The sequence below is a fragment of the Dendrobates tinctorius genome, unplaced genomic scaffold (genome assembly GCF_039654945.1).
Source record: "Dendrobates tinctorius isolate UK_male_01 unplaced genomic scaffold, ASM3965494v1 ptg000196l, whole genome shotgun sequence".
NCBI classification, from domain to species: domain Eukaryota; kingdom Metazoa; phylum Chordata; class Amphibia; order Anura; family Dendrobatidae; genus Dendrobates; species Dendrobates tinctorius.
Window position 1 is genome coordinate 18,183,532 of NW_027361863.1, and position 14,459 is coordinate 18,197,990.

Below are 14,459 nucleotides of genomic sequence, written 5' to 3' on the forward strand. Positions count from 1 at the left end.
ATACCTCTGCAAGCTTGGCACTCAGACAAATGTGCAAAGATCGTGGGTATTTCATTAGGAAACCTTGATATAAAGCGATCCTCCCCCTAATTCAGTATGTAATTGTATCTCAGCCTAATTAAAATTGCAAAATAAATATTTTTTTAATTACATAAAAGGGCAAAAAGGGCACGGCGCCATAGGCATGAAACGCAGAATGGGAGGACGTGGTATTGCCGGACCCATTCCAGTAAATGCTGCAGTACCAGATACAGCCTGTGGACAAAAGTGGCGCTGTTTCTATATGACAACAGACATGTTTTTCTCATGTCAAACAACCCCTATAAAATGCAGATGTATTCCAACCGCCTGGAACTGAGCTTGCACAGGCAGAGCAGAGGGGAAATACAGATTTTATGTAAATCTGGGAAAAACTTTTTAAAAACACCAAACCACAAAATGCCAAACAAGAAGTAATTTTCCTGAGTGAAAATATTAATATTAAAAATAAAGAAAAAAATGAATTAAAAATTAAATAAATACATAACAGCTCAGCACCCAAACAAGAAGAAGAACCCTGTTCTGCTCCATCAACAAATAATAGCAAAATTACGGGTCACAGAAAATGGACACAGAAACCACATTTTTTTTTTTCAAAAAGTCCCAAAAAATTTTAACCACTAAAATATAAAAAAAAAAAACCTTGTGTATAGTTATGATATTCCCATAATTACACTGACCTGGAGATTCATATTGTAAAGTGTTTTTTTTTTTTTTGCTTTTTACTATTCAATGAACTTTGTAAAAACAAAAATAAAAAAAATAAAAAATAAAACGGCAAAAAATGTCAATTTTTCTTTTTTTACAATTTTACTTCCCTTGGAATTTTTCCCGTTTTTCTTTACATTATATGGTAAAGTGAGCGGTGTCACTCACAATTACAATTCATCCCGCCAAAAATAAGTCGTTAAAAAGCTACGGAAAAATAAAAAAAAAGTTATGGGTCTTGGAAGAAGGTGAGGAAAGCAGAAAAATGGAAAATGGCTGTAGCAGGACAGGGTAAGCTCTCCGGAAATATATTTACTATTTTCCATCCTGTTATTACGTGCACAGTGCAGGTATTAATACCGGTACATGTGCCGGTCACTGTCTCCTGCTCCCAGCGCCGGCCACTCTTTTTCTGCACTTTCTGACCATCAACGATCCCAGCCGGATCACACAGTGTCTTCTAAGTGGAACCGGAAACTCACTTTCTCCTTGTGAGGCCGGAGTCAGACCGTCGTAGACTCTCCTCATCCGAGAGAATCGGGTCAATTATACTAATCACACTCTGATCAGGGTTTGATAATAGTGTGATCTGATTCTATCGGATGAGAAGGAAATGGAGACATTTTCTTTTACATTTGCTCTGTGAAAATCGGACTGCACTCAGATGTCATCTGAGTGCAGTCCGACATCATTGTCTTGCATGGTTGACTATCAGATAAAACCCATATTTTCTTTGGACCGAGTTGATCCAAGGATAAAATCGGACGTGTGCACGGTCCCGTAGCATAACATTGGTCTGAATGCCATCTGATGTTTTGTCAGATCGCACTTGGATGGAAATGACGGTGGTGTGCACAAGCCCTAAGGCCTGTTTTACACTTACGTTATTGGCGTCAGTTGCCATCCGCCAAAAAGGCGGAGAACGGATACGTGTCCGTCGAGACACCAACGGGTGCCAGCGGACCGTTGCATTGACGGGGTCCGCCGAATAAAGGAACCGCAGGAAATCCAAAAGTACCGCCGTGGTAGCGGGGTCGCGAGAAGAGACCGGGGTCGGGAGGAGATCGCGGGACGAGCCACGAGAAGAGACCGGGGTCGGGAGGAGATCGCGGGACGAGCCGCGAGAAGAGACCGGGGTCGGGAGGAGATCGCGGGACGAGCCGCGAGAAGAGACCTGGGTCGGGAGGAGATCGCGGGACGAGCCGCGAGAAGAGACCGGGGTCGGGAGATCGCGGGACGAGCTGCGAGAAGAGACCGGGGTCGGGAGGAGATCGCGGGTCGAGCCGCGAGAAGAGACCGGGGTCGGGAGGAGATCGTGGGTTGAGCCGTGAGAAGAGACTGGGGTCGGGAGGAGATCGCGGGACGAGCCGCGAGAAGAGACCGGGGTCGGGAGGAGATCGCGGGACGAGCCGGGAGAAGAGACCGGGGTCGGGAGGAGATCGCGGGACGAGCCGCGAGAAGAGACCGGGGTCGGGAGGAGATCGCGGGACGAGCCGCGAGAAGAGACCGGGGTCGGGAGGAGATCGTGGGTTGAGCCGTGAGAAGAGACCGGGGTCGGGAGGAGATCGCGGGACGAGCCGGGAGAAGAGACCGGGGTCGGGAGGAGATCGCGGGTTGAGCCGTGAGAAGAGACCAGGGTCGGGAGGAGATTCGGGACGGCTACGAGAAGAGGTCGGGAGGAGAGAGACTAAAATTTTGGTGGATCCGTGCAAAAACGGATCCAACGGATGAACATCCGTCAAGATTCGCCGTTAATGCAAGTCAATGGGGAAAAAAACGGATCCGCCAACAAAGATGGCGGATCTGTTTTTTTTTTGCTAAACGGCAGATTTTGACTGATGCTGAAAGACGGATGTGTGAAAGAGGCCTAAGCCCGAGGCTTACATCGAGGATCCCTTAGCGTTGCATTGAGAAAGCGATGACTGATCCTCTTACAAGGCGCTGTGTGATCCGGCCGCTCACACGTCTGCCTGGTAATGTGGTGAAGAACTGGACCTGGTTATAATTGCAAAAGCTAGCAACTTTGCAATAAAAATCTCTTGCTTTCACAATTTCTTTTGCTCATTGCCTAGGTTACCGGCCACCTCTGCAGTACATCAGCAGTGGCCATTCTCTTTGCTGTAGAGTTTGTAATTGCTTGTCAGATGCTGCGGAGGCAAAGCAACCTCTGCCCGCAGCAGTGGAGAGCAGTAATGCGGGTCAGAGGCTCAACCATGCTGCTCTGCCTGGGCTGTCAATCATTCCTGAGTGCTTTGATCCCCGGCAAGCGGGAAGATGGAAGGCCGAGGGGCAGCGCGCCCCCGAAGTGTGAATCCAGGCAGCAGTGTCGCCCCTTGTATGGCTGCACTGATGCAATATATCAGGTTTTGTGATCCCATAAAATGATCCAGATAAGCAGCAGTTGGCGCAGCCGTGGGCACCTGCAAAACCTGTTCTGACAGATTCCTCCTCCCCGTGTGCCAGTGCCAGTTTCCTATGCCAGCACGCACCTCTGGGTGATATCCATATAGTAACCTGCCGTACCCGGTGCACTGACCGGTGACACCTGCGAAAAGGAGAACAGACGTCCCAAACTAATCCCAGGCTGGCATGGAGATAATGCCGCGCTCCTAAGATAAGATCAAGTAACAGGAGCTTGCCAACAAAGCGGGCATGGGGCCAGTACAAGAAATACAATGCCTGTGCGGGCGGCTGCATGCTGAGCACCCTGCAGAATTGTAATATGGAGCCACGGGCTTTTGTGTGCCGCCATATGTTGCTGAGAATACTTCATTAATATGAGACCCGATAGAACGTTGCATGACTTTTTCACTGCAGGAATGAGGGGAATATGCAGTTTTTTACTGCGCACTCGTACTTTGCACCCCCAAACACTCAGGAATGACTCCAAACTGCCCAACTTTTGGCCGTGATTTTACCTTTCGTGGCTCAGCTACGCAGATCTCCATATAGTATAATGCACCCCATAGCCCATTCAGTATAATGCATCCCATAGTCCATACAGCACAATGCACCTCACAGACCATACAGTATAATGCAATCCATAGCCTGTACAGTATAATGCACCCCATAGCCCGTACAGTATAATGCAATCCATAGCCCGTACAGTATAATGCACCCCATAGCCCATACAGTATAATGCATCTCATAGTCCATATAACATAATCACCCCATAGCCTGTACAGTGTAATACATCCCATAGTCCATTCAGTATAATGCCCCTCCATAGCCCATACAGTATAATCCATCACATAGTCTATACAGTATAACGCATCCCATAGTCCTTAGAGTATAATGTACCCAATAGTCCATACAGTATAATGCACCCCATAGTCCATACAGTATAATTGGGCCCTCCCCCCGGCTCATGGGCTCCAAAACAGCCAAGCGGCAGTGCAAGGAGATCGTGTCTTCCTGCTCTGCTGCATAGTGTAACTGTATTGGCGAGCTGTGCACACGCTGATACATTTAAAAGGAGCATAGCTCCTGTTGGTCCACCCAGAGCGCGTAGCCCTGAGCGGCTGCACCCACTGCCCCCCCTCCCCCCGGTAGCTTCACTACTGGGCACATATATTTATGTAATTTTAGGAAATCAGTGCAACCTACCTATGCATTACAGTAAATGTGGTTGAAATTTGTACAGAAATTAAGAAATTCAGTGCTGAATCATGCAAGTTGTGGATGCAGTTGCTAAATTTGCAGTTGCTAAATTTGCAGTATACAAGGAATTAGTGTTAAATTCCTATCAATACACAATCATCTCAGTGCTTATTACTAGGACGGAGGGTTATAAATAGGAGTTACAAATATCGCCCATTGTCATAGAAAATATTAAAATCTCTGAAACCACTAGTGAGGGGGAATTCACCCTCCTCCTCTCACACAAAATTGCACTAGTAAAAATAGCTGACAGTCTGAGTTTCCTTGAATTAGACTGGTACCATGGGCATAAAGAAGCAGGAAATTAGTTATAGCTGGATACTGACAATCTTAATTAACATGCATGCAGCTCCTTTTCGAAGTAGAAGACCCCAGTAGTGCCAACGAGGATGTCTATTGTGCGTAGTCAAAGGTATATAGATTGTACAGGTAATTAAGGCAGGGAAGGTCTTTTCAGAGGGCTGGATAACAATAGTACATGTGTTTACACATAGATAGAGAAGTGGAGGAAGCTATTGTTCCTCTCAAACTTAGGGACTCCAAAAGAAAATTATGAATATTGGGGCTTGTATAGATCCAATAGTGTGGGACATACATTTTCAGCTTCAGGACGAATCGGGGAAGAAAATGCATGTTTTTTCATAACTGTAACCCCTGCCTATAAGCTACAAATCAACAGTGTGCAGATCGCTGACATCAGCCATGTCATGTTTGATCTCTAGGTAACGATAAAATCCCAACAAAAAAATATGGCAGCGCTCTCGAACTTCTGTGATCATCAGGAGTAAAGATATTGCATAAATTGGGAATTTCATAAAATCCTTAAGAGTTGAGAACATACCACAACCCGGCTCACGTGAGGTAATCATGGGTGGGGAAGGGGGTTTGGGTATTTGTAACTCAGATGTTGATAAAAGAACAAGACAAATTATGATTTGTGTTCCAGTAGAGACATACACATCGGTGTATTCATAAAATCCATTCACTAAACACCTCCAATCGAAGTGCTCGCCTTCATTAAACTGAATCATCTCTGTGGTCGGTGTAGTATGTTGTTTTGTCATTCCTGTTTTATTTTATCTAATTGTATACACTGTATTGTTTTGTCTCCTTAGTTCTTTTCCTTTTGTTCTGTAACCCACACCCTGAAGCTAGATGCTACAAGATTCAGGCCTCCAGTCAGCCTGTATAAAACACGACTGGTCATGGGTGGACATACCGCCGGTTCAACCGGTGCAGCTGCATCAGGGCCCAGAGGCTTCAGCGGGCCCCTGCAGGGCGGCTAATGATGAGGGCAATCTAGCCGGTTTCTCAGGGCCCGAGTCTCCGGTGGGCCACTGGACAGATTGCCCTCGTGTGCGGTCGGCAAGGAGCGATCCCAGCAGCTCCACTGCCTGCAGGAGAAAATAGCAGGAGTGGAGCTGCAGGGATCCGTCCTGCTTCCTGCCCAGCACCCACGCTTCCTGTCTATGACACAGAGAGCAGTGCCACTGGATGACGTCATCATTCAGCGGCCGCTGTGCCAGAGCGAGGAAGCGCGGGCGCCGGTGATGAATCAAACAGGTGAGAGGTGCTGTGTGTGTGTGTATGTGTGTGTCTATGTGTGTGTGTGTATGTGTGTATGTATGTGTGTGTGTAGGTGGAGGAGAGGGGAATGATGGGAGTGATGGGGAGAAGGCAATGATGGGGTGATGGGGAGAAGGCCATGATGGGGTGATGGGGAGAAGGCCATGATGGGGTGATGGGGAGAAGGCCATGATGGGGTGATGGGGAGAAGGCAATGATGGGATGATGGCAAGAAGGCAATGATGGCGTGATGGGGAGAAGGCAATGATGGGGGTGATGGGAGAAGGCAATGATGGGGGTGATGGGAGAAGGCAATGATGGGGGTGATGGGAAGAACGCAATGATGGGGTGATGAGAAGGCAATGATGGGGGTGATGGGGAGAAGGCAGTGAAGGGGAGAAGGCAATGATGGGGGTGATGGAGAAGGCAATGATGGGAGTGATGGGGAGAAGGTAATGATGGGGGTGATGGGGAGAAAGCAATTATAAGGGTGATGGGGAGGAGGCAATATTGGGGGTGATGGGGAGAAGGCAATGATAGGGTGATGGAGAAGGCAATGATGGGAGTGATGGGGAGAAGGCAATTATGGGGTGATGGAGAAGGCAATGATGGGGGTGATGTGGAGAAGACAATGATGGGGAGATGGGGAGAAGGCAATGATGGGGGTGATGGAGAGGGCAATGATGGGGTGGTAGGGGAAAAAGAAATGATGATAGGGTGGTGGGGGAGAATGCAATGATGGTGGTGGAAAGGGCAATAATGGGGGTGGTGGAGGAGGAGGAAATGATGTAGGTGGTGGAATGGGTAATGATGGGAGTGGTGGGGGAGAAAGCAAAGATAGTGGTGGGGAGAACGCAATGATGGAAGTGGTGAAGAGGGCAATGATGGGGTGGGGGAGGGGACAATAATGGGATGCAGGGGAGGAGGACAATGAGGGGTGTGGGGAATTGGGATGGGAGGAAGGGGACTTATAATGGCCTTAATGACAGAGGGAGGTGGAGGAAGACATTATCGCTTATTATGTCTAACACAGTCCCTTAGTATTTAGTGTACTCACTTACTATGTCTAACACAGTCCCTTAGTATATAGTGTGCTCACTTAATATGTCTAACACAGTCCCTTAGTATATAGTGAACTCACTTATTATGTCTAACACTGTCCCTTAGTATATAGTGTACTCACTTACTATGTCTAACACAGTCCCTTAGTATATAGTGTACTCAATTATTATGTCTAACACAGTCACTTAGTATATAGTATACGTGCTTATTATGTATAACACAATCCCTTAGCATATAGTATACGTACTTATTATGTATAACACAGTCCCTTAGCATATAGTGTACTCACTAATTCTGTATAGCACCATCCTTAGCTACAGTTTCCTCTTTTATTATGCATAACACCGTCCCTTATTACGTACCATCCTCTCTAGTTATATATGGTGCCGTCCCTTATTACATAGCTTCCTCTGCTGATATGTATAGTGCTGTATCTTACATAGTGTATTCTTGTTATTTTTGTATAACACTATGGTGGTGGAATGGGCAATGATGGGAAACGTGGGGGAGAAAGCAAAGATAGTGGTGGGGGAGAACGCAATGATGGAGGTGGTGAAGAGGGCAATGATGGGGTGGGGGAGAGGACAAAAATGGGATGCGGGGGGGAGGAGGACAATGAGGGGTGTGGGGGATTGAGATGGGAGGAAGGGGGACTTATAATGGCCTTAGGAACAGAGGGAGGTGAAGGAAGACATTATCGATTATTATGTCTAACACAGTCCCTTAGTATATAGTGTACTCACTTATTATGTCTAACACAGTCCCTTAGTATATAGTGTACTCAGTTATTATGTCTAACACAGTCCTTTAGTATATAGTATACGTGCTTATTATGGATAACACAGTTCCTTTAGCATATAGTGTACTCACTAATTTTCTGTATAACACCATCCTTAGTTACATAGTTTCCTCTTTTATTATGTATAACACCGTCCCTTATTACATACCATCCTCTCTAGTTATATATGGTGCCGTCCCTTATTATATAGCTTCCTCTGTTATTATGTATAGTGCGGTTTCTTACATAGTGTATTCTTGTTATTTTTTTAAAACACTGTGGTGGAGGAATGGGCAATGATGGGAGTGGTGGGGGAGAAAGCAAAGATAGTGGTGGGGGAGAACGCAATGATGGAGGTTGTGAAGAGGGCAATGATGGGGTGAGGGAGAGGACAATAAAGGGATACGGGGGGAGGAGGACAATGAGGGGTGTGGAGGATTGGGATGAGAGGAAGGGGGACTTATAATGGCCTTAGGAACAGAGGGTGGTGGAGGAAGACATCGCTTATTATACCTAACACTGTCTCTTAGTATATAGTGTACTCACTTACTATGTCTAACACAGTCCCTTAGTATATAGTGTACTCACTTATTATGTCTAACACAGTCCCTTAGTATATAATGTGCTCACTTAATATGTCTAACACAGTCCCTTAGTATATAGTGTACTCACTTATTATGTCTAACACAGTCCCATAGTATATAGTGTACTCACTTATTTTGTCTAACACAGTCCCTTAGTATATAGTGTACTCACTTACTATGTCTAACACAGTCCCTTAGTGTATAGTGTACTCACTTATTATGTCTAACACAGTCCCTTAGTATATAGTATACGTGCTTATTATGTATAACACAGTCCCTTAGCATATAGTATACTTACTAGTTCTGTATAACACCATCCTTAGTTACATAGTTTCCTCTTTTATTATGTATAACACCGTCCCTTATTACGTACCTCTTCTCTAGTTATATATGGTGCCATTAGAGTGAACATGTATTCCCATAAAATTTAATTTTATTCAATAGAAGTAAAAAAAATCACCTATGCCCGTGAATGAATAGTCAAAAAAGACAAAAAATGTTTTAAAAGCCCTGTTAAAGGCTACAATAAACTATCTGTATCCTTCCTTGCCGTGGAGGTTGGCACCCTAATAGATACGGTTATTTGGCGCCCCCACTCAACGTCGTCTTTTTGTGACCGCCGCCATGCCTTGTTTATATCCTATCATTGGGCATCATGGAGCATATCTAGTATCAGTGGTATTAAAGTCTGTGGCCTCCTGATGAACCGTTACACCGGGGAAACGCGTCGGGGCGACTTTGATGATAAGTAACCACTGGGTGGTGTTTTATTTATTTTTTCATCTATGTGTTGTAACATCATGATTTTTACACACCATCAGTGGTCTCTATATTTGCATTAATAGAGGCGATTTTTTATTGCCATATATTGCTAATAGATTGCTGGGACGCCATGTCCTTGCTTGCATGTTTTTCTTATCAATCATGCTGGTAGCAGTTTATGGTTATTTTTGGCTCATTGTGTATCAATAGGCAAATTTTATTGTTGTTCTGTGAGGGCTAGCAGTAATAGCCCTAATTTTGGGTTACCTTTACTATAATTATATTTGTGGGCTTATTGCCCGGGTTACCCTTGCATTGCATTCTGTGTTCATCAAGGTTTTTTCCCTTCCTTCATATCTTTTCTATCTGACATTGTTTTCCCACCTGTGAAACTAGGGTGAGGTAGGGGAGACAGGGTCAGACGACGTTGAGTGGGGGCGCCAAATAACCGTATCTATTAGGGTGCCAACCTCCACGGCAAGGAAGGATACAGATAGTTTATTGTAGCCTTTAACAGGGCTTTTAAAACATTTTTTGTCTTTTTTGACTATTCATTCACGGGCATAGGTGATTTTTTTACTTCTATTGAATAAAATTAAATTTTATGGGAATACATGTTCACTCTAATGTTATGGTATATTCCTTTTTTATAATGATTTTGTGATATATGGTGCCATCCCTTATTATATAGCTTCCTCTGCTGTTATGTACAGTGCTGTGTCTTACATAGTGTATTCTTGTTAATTTTGTTATTCACAGTGCCCTCTTTTATTACATAGTCCCCTCTATTTTTAGATATAAAATGACTGCTGATCGAGTAGCCGGTGACCAGACGACCAGTCCATCAGCTCCTTCATTAAAAAGGACATTTTCCCATGCTCCATCAGCCAACATAGTAACATAGTTTTGAAGGCTGAAGACCTTATGTCCATCTAGTTCAGCCTATTTTTAGTGCAGCTGTTTTGCATTGTTGATCCTGGGGAAGGCAAAAAACCCACAGAGCAGAAGCCAATTTTCTCCATAGGGAAAAAATTCCTTCCCCTAAGCTGGGTCAACCATCTACCTATAATATTCTGTTATTCGTAACCTTCTATACTGTTACTCACAAGAAAAGCATCCATTCCTTTCTTACATTCATTCAGTGAGTTGGCCATCACCACTTCTTCAGGAAGAGAATTCCAGAGCCTCACTGCTCTTACCGTGAAGAACCCTCTTCTATGCTGGTGCAGAAATTGTCTTTCCTCCAAATGAAGAGAATGCCCCCTTGTTCTTGTCACAGTCCTTGGTACAAACAGTTCTTTGGAGAGATCTCTGTATTGCCCTCTGATATACTTGTACATATATATTAGGTCTCCCCTAAGTCTTCTCTTTTCTAGAGTAAATAGACCTAATTTTGATAACCTTTCTGGGTATTGTAGTGAACCAACTCCATTTATCATTTTAATAGCCCGCCTTTGAACCCTTTCAAGTTCAGTAATGTCTTTCTTGAGCACCGGCGTCCAAAATTGCACACAATCCTCCAAGTGTGGTCAGACGAGTGATTTGTACAGAGGGAGAATTATGTTTTCATCTCGTGTCCTCAGACCTCTTCTAATGCATCCCATGACCCTATTTGCTTTGGTGGCAGCTGCCTGACACTGGGCACTCCAATTTAGCTTCTTATTGAGTAAGATGCCTAAGTCTTTTTCCATGTCTGATTTCCCCAGCAGTTTCCCATTTAATAAGTAATTGTAGCCTCTGTTTCTCCTTCCCATGTGCATAACCTTACACTTATCTGTGTTAAACCTCATTTTCCATTTTTCAGCCCAATTCTCCAATTTACTCAAATCTGTCTGTAGTTGCAAACTGTCCTCCTTTGTGTTAACTACCTTACACAGTTTTGTATCATCTGCAAATACTGATATTTTACTGTGTAAGCCATCCACAAGATCATTAATAAATATATTAAATAGTAGGGGGCCCAATACAGACCCCTGTGGTGCCCCACTAGTAACCCTGGCCCAATCTGAGGATGCCCCATTAATAACCACTCTTTGTTTTCTATCACTAAGCCAGCTACACACATTTTCCCTAGCCCAAGCTTTCTCATCTTACTTACCAATCTTTTATGTGGGACAGTGTCAAATGCTTAAGAGAAGTCGAGATAAATGACATCCAATGATTCTCCTTGGTCCATTTGAGAGCTTACATCCTCATAGAAGCTGATCAGGTTAGTTTGACAGGAGCGATCCTTCATAAATCCATGTTGATATGGGGTTAAACATTTATTAACATTGAGATATTCCATAATGGTATCCCTTAGAAGCCCTTCAAAAATTTTACCCACAACAGATGTTAAGCTTACCGGCCTATAGTTTCCAGGTTCCCTTTTACACCCCTTTTTGAATATTGGTACCACATTTGCTTGCCGCCAATCAAAAGGAACAGACCCTGTTTCTATAGAGTCTTTAAATATAAGGAATAGAGGCCTGTCTATCACATTACTTAACTCCCTTAATACCCGAGGGTGAATGCCATCAGGGCCTGGTGATTTGTCAATTTTAATCTTACTAAGGCGGTTCTGCACTTCTTCCTGGGTTAGGCAGGTAATGCTTAATGGGGAGTTTACATGATCACTCTGCATTTCCCCTGGCAAATCCTTTTCCTGTGTGAACACTGTTGAGAAAAAAGTATTTAAAACATTTGCTTTTCCCACATCGCTCTCTATGATTTCACCCTCATTGTTCTTTAAAGGGCCGACACCATCAATTTTAATCTTTTTACTGTTTATATAATTAAAGAATAGTTTGGGGTTTGTTTTACTTTCCTTAGCAATGAGTCTCTCAGTTTCCACTTTTGCTAAATGTATTTGTTTTTTTACACATTTTATTTTTTCCTCTATAACTTTTTAATGCTTCTTCATTGCCTTCTTGTTTTAGCTTCCTAAATGCCTTGTTCTTGTTATTTATTGCCCTTTTTACATCCTTATTTAGCCACATTGGTGTTCTCCTGTTCCTAGCCCTTTTATTTCTGTACGGTATGGCTAGCTCGCAGTGGGTGTGCAAGACTGATTTAAATATTTCCCATTTATTTTCTGTGCTCCTATTTTTGAGGACATTGTCCCAATGAATTCGGCGAAGGTCCTCACTAAGCTGATCAAACTTTGCTTTCCTGAAATTCAGCGTTTTTGTAACCCCCTTCCAGGGCACCTTACTGAAGGACAAGTGGAATTGTGTTATATTGTGGTCACTGATCCCTAGGTGCCCATCGACTCGGACTTCTGTTATTCTATCTGGCCTGTTGCTTAAAATTAAGTCCAGAAGGGCTGTCCCTCTAGTTGGGCCCGGCACAAGTGGTGACAGATAATTATCCTTGGTCACTGACAGACATTGGTTTCCTTTCTGAGATACGGAGGTTTCAGTTTCCCGGTCTATGTCGGGGTAGTTGAAGTCCCCTATAATAATCACCTCATTGTGATTTGCTGCTTTGTCTATTTGTTTCAATAATACATTTTCAGTGGTTTCTGTTATATTTGGTGGCTTATAACAAACCCCTATGAGGATTTTATTACTTTTCTCTCCTTGTATCTCCACCCATAGAGACTCCACCTCTTCATTTCCCTCTTGTATATCTTCTCTTAGTGTGGGCTTTAAAGTGGACTTTATATATAGACAGACTCCACCCCCTTTCCTTTTTTTACGATCCCTCCTAAACAAATCATATCCTTGCAAGTTAGCCGCCCAGTCATTGCATTATACAGCTAACAAGACAGGACGGTATGTAATAAAAAACAGGGCTCTATATAATTCAATATGTAAGGGACGGTACTGTACATAACATGACAGGGCACTATGTAAGGGACAGCAGTATACATAATAAAGGAGACGATGTAATATATACATGTATGTCTGTGTGGCTATATATTATTATTATTTATTATTTATTGTTATAGCGCCATTTATTCCATGGCGCTTTACATGTGAGGGGGGTATACATAAAAACAAGTACAATAGTCTTAAACAATACAAGTCATAACTGGTACAGGAGGAGAGAGGACCCTGCCCGCGAGGGCTCACAATCTTCAAGGGATGGGTGATAATACAGTAGGCGAGGGTAGAGCTGGTCGTGCAGCGGTTTGGTCGATCGGTGGTTACTGCAGGTTATAGGCTTGTCGGAAGAGGTGGGTCTTCAGGCTCTTTTTGAAGGTTTCGATGGTAGGTGAGAGTCTGATATGTTGTGGTAGAGAGTTCCAGAGTATATATATATATATATATACTAGCTGAAGAGCCTGGCGTTGCCTGGGCATAGTAACCAACTGTGGTTAGTTATAACAAATTGTAATAATTACATTGCACATAAAAACATTTCACATCATATATTCAGCACTACAGATCTGCAACACAAATTAACTAAACAATTACCCAAGTATTGATAGTATTTTATTTTCAACTCATTCAAGAGCCTTTTGATAAACAACATTTTTGGTTTTTACTTTCAGGTGCAAAGATGAAGAGATTTTTGGCAGTTCCAACTCTTGAACAGACCACGTAAAGTTGACCATGAGAAAAGCATGGAGATTGCAAATCAATCCCTACTACATTCAAGGACTGTCCCTGAGCCTTGTTAATGGACATTGCAAATAGAAGTTGAACTGGAAACTGGAGGCGTTTAAAATAAAAAAAACAAATCAGATGGAATGAGTGGAATTCTTGGAATGAAAATGTCCTCTCCTTTGGCACATCCTGTTTCTGAGCTGTGTATCTAACCCTATCCTGTGTGATAATGTCTGCTGAGCTGTGTAACTAATCCTCTCCTGTGTGATACTTTCTGCTGAGCTGTGTATCTAATCCTATCGTGTGTTACTGACTGCTGAGCCGTGTTATCTAATCCTATCCTGTGTGATACTGTCTGCTGAGCCGTGTATCTAATCCTATTCTGTGTGATACTGTCTGCTGAGCCGTGTATCTAATACTATTCTGTGATACTGTGTGCTGAGCTGTGTATCTAATCCTATCCTGTGTGATACTGACTGCTGAGCCGTGTATCTAATCCTATCCTGTGTGATACTGACTGCTGAGCCGTGTATCTAATCCTATTCTGTGTGATACTGACTGCTGAGCCGTGTATCTAATCCTATCCTGTGTGATACTGTCTGCTGAGCCGTGTATCTAATACTATTCTGTGTGATACTGTGTGCTGAGCTGTGTATCTAATCCTATTCTGTGTGATACTGACTGATGAGCTGTGTATCTAATCCTATCCTGTGTGATACTGTCTGCTGAGCCGTGTATCTAATACTATTCTGTGTGATACTGTGTGCT

At 43.5% G+C, this 14,459-nt stretch overlaps 1 long non-coding RNA gene across 1 annotated transcript in view; it reads left to right on the forward strand.

Annotated features, from left to right (window-relative positions):
- The window catches only part of LOC141056262 (uncharacterized), a 32,804-nt gene extending 18,974 nt beyond the window's left edge, over positions 1–13,830 (forward strand). The window contains exon 2 of the long non-coding RNA XR_012221602.1: positions 13,637–13,830. This is a non-coding gene — a long non-coding RNA (uncharacterized lncRNA). The remainder of the gene's footprint in view (positions 1–13,636) is intronic.
- The last annotated feature ends 629 nt before the right edge of the window (positions 13,831–14,459 follow it).